Here is a 7832-nt window from a genome sequence, read left to right on the forward strand (position 1 = left end):
GGAAATAAGTCAAGCAGAGAAAGACAATTATCATATGATTTCTCTCATGTATGGAACATAAGAACTAGGAAGTTCTGTAGGGGAAGAAAGGGTTAAAGAAAGGGGGGTAATCAGAAGAGGCAATGAAGCATGAGAGACTATGGACTCTGAGAAACAAACTGAGGGCTTCAGATGGGAGGGGTGTGGGGGAATGGAATAGACTGTGATGGGTAGTAAGGAGGGCACGTATTGCATGGTGCACTGGGTGTTATATGTAACTAATGAATCATAGAACTTTACATCGGAAACCGGGGATGTACTGTATGGTGACTAACACAATATAATAAAAAAATATTTTAAAAAAAGATTCAAATAGATTCAAATAGGTTGAAAGGAAGAGAATAAGAAAAGATATACCATGTTAACAGTGATCACAAGAAAGCTATAGTGGCCTTAGTAATATCAGGAAAAAATTTTTTTAAATACAAAATACCAGTAGAAATAAAGGGGGACATTTTACAATGATAAATGGGTTAATCCATTAAGAAGTTATAACAATTATAAACAAATATGCCCCTAACAATACAGACCTGAAATATAAAACAAAATTTGACCAACTTGAGATAGGAAATAGACAATTTAGCAATGATATTTAGAGAATTTGATACCCCATGTTCAATACTTAATAGAACAACTAGAAAGATGAACATCAAAATAGAGGACTTGAGCAATACTATGCCCAAACAAGACCTACCAGACCTATTATATCCAAACAAGACCTACCTTTATAGAGCTCTCCATACAACAATAACAGAGTATATGTTCTTTTCAAGTGCACATTGAATAGTCTCCACGATAATAAAAATTGCTAGGTCATGATACAATTGTCAATAAATTTAAAGGAATTAAATATTACAAGGTATGTTCTCTGTTCACAGTGGAGTGCAATTGGAAGTTAATAATAGAAAGATGGTTGGAAAATTCACAAGTATGTGGAAATTAAACAACACATTATTACCTAATGAATGGCTCAAAGGTAAAAATAACAGAAAATTGGAAAATACTTTGAGATAAAAGGAAATGAGAATATAATATATGAAAACTCATGAGATGTAGCTAAACTAGTGCTTATAGAAATACTTATAGCTAAAAACACCTACATTAAAAGAGAAGAAGATATCAAATCAATAAATTAATCTTCTACCTGAGACACAGGAAAAAGAAAAGCAAACTAAAGCCAAAGGAAGGAAAAGGAAAGAAAGAATTAGGGTTAAATCATAAAATTAATGGCACTGAAATAGAAACAGAATAGAGAAAAATCAATAAAACTAAGTTTGTTCTTTAAAAAGATCAAGAACACTGACAAAACATTAACTATATTTATGAAGAGAAAGAAGATTCAAATTGCTAAAGTCATAAATGAAAGAGGGAATATTATTGCCAACCTTCCATACATAAAAGGAATTATGAGGTAATTCTAACAACAAGTATATGCCAACAAAATAGACAACTTAGATAAAATGGACAAATTCCTAGAACATTAAAAAACCAAAACTGACTCAGGAAAAGTGGAAATTTTAAATAGACACATAAGAAATAACGATATTGAATTAGTAATCCAAGAACTTCCCACAAAAATAGTGCAGGTGCTAATGGCTTTACTTTAGAACTTTACCAAATATTGAAAAAAGTACCAATTTTTCACAAATGCCCACCGAAACAGAAGAGGGAACACCTCAATTCATTCATTCAATTCATTCATTTCCATGATACCAAAACCAGACAAAAATATCACACAAGAAAAGAACACTACAGATGGATATCTCTGAAGAATACAGACACAAAACCCCCTACATACCAGAAAATTTAACCTAAAAATATATAAAAATGATTATATACCATGACCAAGTGGGATTTATACCAGAAAAACAAGGTTGATTTAATCTCCAAAAAATCAATTATTGCAAAACATCATGTCAATAAAATAGGGGTCAAAACTACACGATCATCTCAATAGATGCAGAAAATGCTTTTGTCAAAATTCAATACCATTTCATGATGAAAACACTGAATAATCAAAGAATCAGAGAAGCTTCCTCAAATTTTTAAAAGATATCTATGAAAAACCCACGGCTAAAATCATACATAAGGGTGAAAGATAGAATGCTTTCTTCCTGAGATCAAGACATGGATGTCTACTTTCACAACTTCTATTCAGGATTATACTGGAAGCTCCAGTCATGGCAAAGAGAGAAGAAGAAGAAATAAAATTCATCCATATTAGAAAGGAATAAATGTATCTATTTGACAATGACATGACTTTGTACATAGATAATCCTTAGGAATCCCTTAAAAACCTATTAAAACTAATACACGATTTTGATAGAGAAAAATCAATTGTGTTTCTATATAGTAATGAACAAGCCACAATTAAAACTGGGAGAGCAGTTTCATTTGCAAAGGCATATAAAAAATAAAGTGCTTAGAAATAGTTTACGTAAGTGTAAGAATTATATACTTGAAAATTACAAAGCATCACTGAAGAAATTAAAGAGGATCTAAATAAATGGAAAGATATCCTGTGTTCATGGATTGCAGTATTTAATATTGTTGAGATGGCAATACTAAATGGATCTACAGATTTAGTGCAATCCCTATCAAAATCATAGTTGCCTCTTTTGCAGAAATTGACAAGTTGATTCTAATATTCACATGGAAACTCAAGGAATCCACAACAGTCAAATGATTTTGAAAACAAACGGCAAATTTGATGGACTCATACTTCCTAATTTCAAAACTTGTTACAAAGCTACAGTAATCAAGACAGTACTACAGACAGTGGTGCTGGAATAAGGACAAACAGACATCAGTGGAGCAGAATGGAGAGTACAGAAATAAACCCATATACCTATGACCGATGATTTTCAAGAGGATTTCAAAACAATTCAGTGGGGGAAAGAATAGCCTTTCAACAAATGGTGTTTGGACAACTAGATATCTACATTCATAAAAATGAAGTTGAACCTCTAATTCATATCATATAAAAATTAAAAATGTTTCAAAAGCCTAAATGTAAGATCTAAATGTATAAAACTCTTAGTAGAAACATAACTATAAATCATCATGAACTTGAATTAAGGATGTTTTTAAAACATGATACCAAAAGCACAAGCAACAAAAGAAAAATAGATTCATTGGATGGCACCAAAATTAAAAAAAAAAAAAAACCTGTACTTCATAGCGCATGATCAAGAAATTGAACAGACAACCCCCAGAATAGGTGAAAATATTTGCCAATCATATATCTGGTAATGGACTCATGTCCAGATTATGTGAAGAAGACTTAGAACTCAATAAAAAGACCAAAAAAAGAATTTAAAAAATGGGCAAATGATCTGAATAGACTTTGTTCTAAGAAGATAAACAAGTAGATAATACACTCATGAATCCAGTCTCAAAAAATCATTAGACTTGAAGGAAATGCAAATAAAAACCATGAGATACCACTTCACATCCACCAGAATGACTATATTAAAAAAGACAGAAAGTAACAGTGTTGCTGAACATATAGAGAAATTGGAACCGTTATACTGTGATGCTGCTAATATAAAATAATGCAGCCACTTTTGAAAGTAATCTGGCAGTTCCTCAAATGGTTAAACATAGAATTAAGATCTGCCCCCACGAATTCCACTGATGGGTGTATACTCCAGAAAAATGAAAACATATGTCCATAAAAAAACTCATACAGGAATGTCCATAGATGCACTACTCATAATAGTCAAAGTTTGGAAACAACCCAGATGTCTGTCAGTTGAATGGATAAATAAAATGTAGCATGTCCATATAATGCAATATCATTCAGCCATAAAAAGGAGTGAAGTGCTAATACATCCTGCAATATAGATGAATATTGAAAACATTATGCCAAGTGAAAGAAGTCAGATGCAAAAGGCTATATATTGTATGCTTTCACTTAGTTGAAATGTCTAGGATAAGTAAATGTATGGGGACAGAAAGTAGATTAGTTGTTGCCTAGGGTTGCTGGGGTTGTTGGGATGGGGAATCACTGTTAAAGGGTATGTATGGGATTTCATTGTGGGCTAATGACAATGTTTTAAGTTTATTTTGGTGATGAATGCACAATTCTGTGAATATATTAAAAGGCACTTAATTGTATGCTTTAAATCAGTCAGTTTTATGGGATGTGACCTATATCTCAATAAAACTACTGAATAGAATGAATGGGTAAAGGGTACAAAGTTAAAAACCAGAAAGAAAATATAAATAGTAAATGCATGAAAAAGAATTCAAACATATTAACATATAAATTTAATAACTCACAAAATTTTTTAAAGTTTTAATTAATGGATTCAGATCCACCTGGTAGGATATCATGAGGGGCTTGCCAATAGAATTCTAAACTTTGTCCTGAATTTTAATATTTTGACTGATGACTTGAAAGAAGGCATAAAAATAATAAGATTTCTCAAATTTAACAGATGACCTAAAGTTTGAAGGAATGGATATTACTGAATTGTGTTTAATTTTAAAAAAAAGCAATATACTTCAGTGATGGTTTGCTGTTAATATACATTTTTTAAAGATTTTATTTATTTATTAGACAGTGAGTGAGAGAGAGCACCAGTAGAGGGGGTGCTATGGGAGGAGCAGAGGGAGAGGGAGAAGCAGACTCCCCACTGAGCAGGAGTCCCGAATGGTCTTGATCCTGGGACTTCAGGATCATGACCTGAGCCTAAGGAGACACATAACTTAGCCACCCAGGCACTCCTACTGTTCATATAATTTTATGCAAAGGAAATAAAATCTAAGTCCTGCGGCACTGGAGCAGATAATGCTAAGTGAAATAAGTCAAGCAGAGAAAGACAATTATCATATGATTTCTCTCATCTATGGAACATAAGAACTAGGATGATCGGTAGGGGAAGAAAAGGATAAAGAAAGGGGGGTAATTAGAAGGGGGAATTAAACATGAGAGACTATGGACTCTGAGAAACAAACTGAGGGCTTCAGAGGGGAGGGGGGTGGAGGAATGGGATAGACTGGTGATGGGTGGTAAGGAGGGCACGTATTGCATGGTACACTGGGTGTTATACGCAACTAATGGAGCATCGAACTTTACATCGGAATCCAGGGATGTACTGTATGGTGACTAACATAATATAATAAAAAATCATTTAAAAGAAAAAAAAATCTAAGTCCTGGCCTTTAACTGTATGCATGGAGCGTAAGGTGTGAAGAGGGGCTGTCTTGGTAGGCTTGTACTTAACAAAGACCTAGAGGTTTTTGTTCACTGTAAGCACAATATGCTGTTACAGTGATGTGTAAGTGCAAGAATATATATACACAGTCACAAAAGCCTGTACAAGTTTAAGGTACTTTATTAATGCCTAGTGTTCTACACAAGTGAAAGAAAGCATGGTGTCACAATACTTTATACTGGCCAAACCACATCTTCTATATTATGCTCAGCTCTAGGCACCATATTTTAAGGCTGACAATGACAAACTGGAACATCTCTAGGGTCGGTGACAAGAATGGTAAAGCATATGGAAATGGTATCAGAAGGAATAGTTGTGAGGACTGAAGATATTCAGCCCAGGGTGGAAAACGGAGGAAATACAGTAGTAGTCTCCAAGTATTTGAAGGACTGTCATGTGGAAAAGGGATTACATTTTTTTTGCATGGTTTCAGAGGGAAGAACTTTTTTTAATTTTTTTTATTATATTATGTTAGTCACCATACAGTACATCCCTGGTTTTTTATGTAAANAGTATTTGAAGGACTGTCATGTGGAAAAGGGATTACATTTTTTTTGCATGGTTTCAGAGGGAAGAACTTTTTTTTAAATTTTTTTTATTATATTATGTTAGTCACCATACAGTACATCCCTGGTTTTTTATGTAAATTTTTTTTGCATGGTTTCAGAGGGAAGAACTAGAACCAATAAGTAGAGTGGCATGATATATCCTGACTCAGTATAAGGAAAAATTTTCTGACCATTAAGGCTATTTAATAATGGCTAATGAGTGACAACATAAGTTTCATTTCAGTGGAAGTTTTAAAGCAGAGGTTATAAGCCTATCTTTCAATAATATTTCGGGATGGGTTTCTGCATTGGGTAAGCATCAATTTAAAATACGGAAAGCAGTGGTTCTCAAACTTTGGAATGAATCCTATAAGGAGGGAGCCTCAGGAATTGGGGCATGACTACATATTTTCTTACTACCATAAGTGATTCTGATACAAATGTTTCACAGCCCCACTTTGAGAAGCTTAACCTAAATTTATTTTCAAATGGTAATATGTGAAATTCTGTTTCTTCTGAAGTGAAAAGAAGAAACTGGCTAACATGAGATTAATAATATTTTAGCCATTCTGAAATTTGCTGTTAACTGTAAGAGTTTTATTTTTTTAATAATATAGTTTTTATTATATTATGTTAGTCACCATACAGTANTACAGTATATCCCTAGTTTTTGATGTAAAGTTCCATGATTCATTACTTGCGTATAACACCCAGTGCACCATGCAATACATGCCCTCCTTAATACCCATCACCAGCCTACCCCATTCCCCCACCCCCCTCCCCTCTGAAGCCCTCAGTTTGTTTCCCAGAGTCCATAGTCTTAACGGAATATTACTCAGCCATCAGAAAGAACGATTTCTCAACATTTGCTGCAACATGGACGGGACTGGAGGAGATAATGCTAAGCGAAATAAGTCAAGCAGAGGAAGACAATTATCATATGGTTTCATTCATTTATGGAACATAAGAAGTAGGAAGATCGGGAGGAGAAGAAAGGGAAGAAGAAAGGGGGGGTAAACAGAAGGGGGAATGAACCATGAGAGACTAAAAGAGTTTTAAAACCACTCATCTAATAATATCAGTCTAATCCATGAAATATGATATAATTCTGGGAAGAAATTTCATTAGTTTTCATTACAGACCAGATAAGTGTTCAAAACATTGCATGCAACTTTTAAATGAAATTCATTTCTGTTTGTTTTTTGCTGGGGAGGGGGAAAAACACTGATCAACAACAACTGAATATGTTGTTTAATGTCCTGAAAATCCTCAATTTATTTTAAACCTCTAACATATCTTAGAGATATTCATTTTTTTAAGGGCCTTTGGCATAGCCAGCATTTCTTGAATTATTATAAAACAAATAACTACTGGCAGGTAAATTATTCAAATGAAATTCTTACCAGAGAATTTAAAAAGAACTTTTGGTTTTCCTTCCTCTAAATTTGCAAAAGAAAAGCAACTACGGAGTTGGAAATGAAACCTGAATACTAATATATGACTTATTCTCGTGCTATTTGGAAAAACTCATTCTTTGTATTTCTCTGCATGTACTTTCTAACCACCATTAGAGCTCAAATCAAGGGAAAAATAATTTCTCCCAGTGTATACAGAAAACTACTTGATTAACATCAAGGAAAAGAAATTGTCTAAAATGAAGTTAGTTTTGTCTTTCCATGCATGTAATTATTAGGGAAATTAGCATCATTATTTTTATCTGTATTTACTTTTACTTTATTATTATTATTTTTACTAGTTATGAGTGAGAAGCATTTAAATCAGGAGTCCCCTTTCCATCTACTTCCAAAGGGACTCACCTGCCTAAAACTCTTAAAGCAAGTTTTTTCTATGTCTAGTTTCTGTCCCAATCTCTCAGAGTTTTGTGAAGTGCTAAATGATTGCTAATGTAATAAATAAATGTGTCAGTGATTCTTAAAGGCATTACTTTCAAGGGAATGACACATGAACAGAATATTTGATTCTGTAGTCAGTCAGTGTAAGAGAGAACTTTGAGCAGGCAGAT

This window comes from Ailuropoda melanoleuca, chromosome X (assembly GCF_002007445.2).
Source record: "Ailuropoda melanoleuca isolate Jingjing chromosome X, ASM200744v2, whole genome shotgun sequence".
In the NCBI taxonomy this organism is placed as follows: Eukaryota; Metazoa; Chordata; class Mammalia; order Carnivora; family Ursidae; genus Ailuropoda; species Ailuropoda melanoleuca.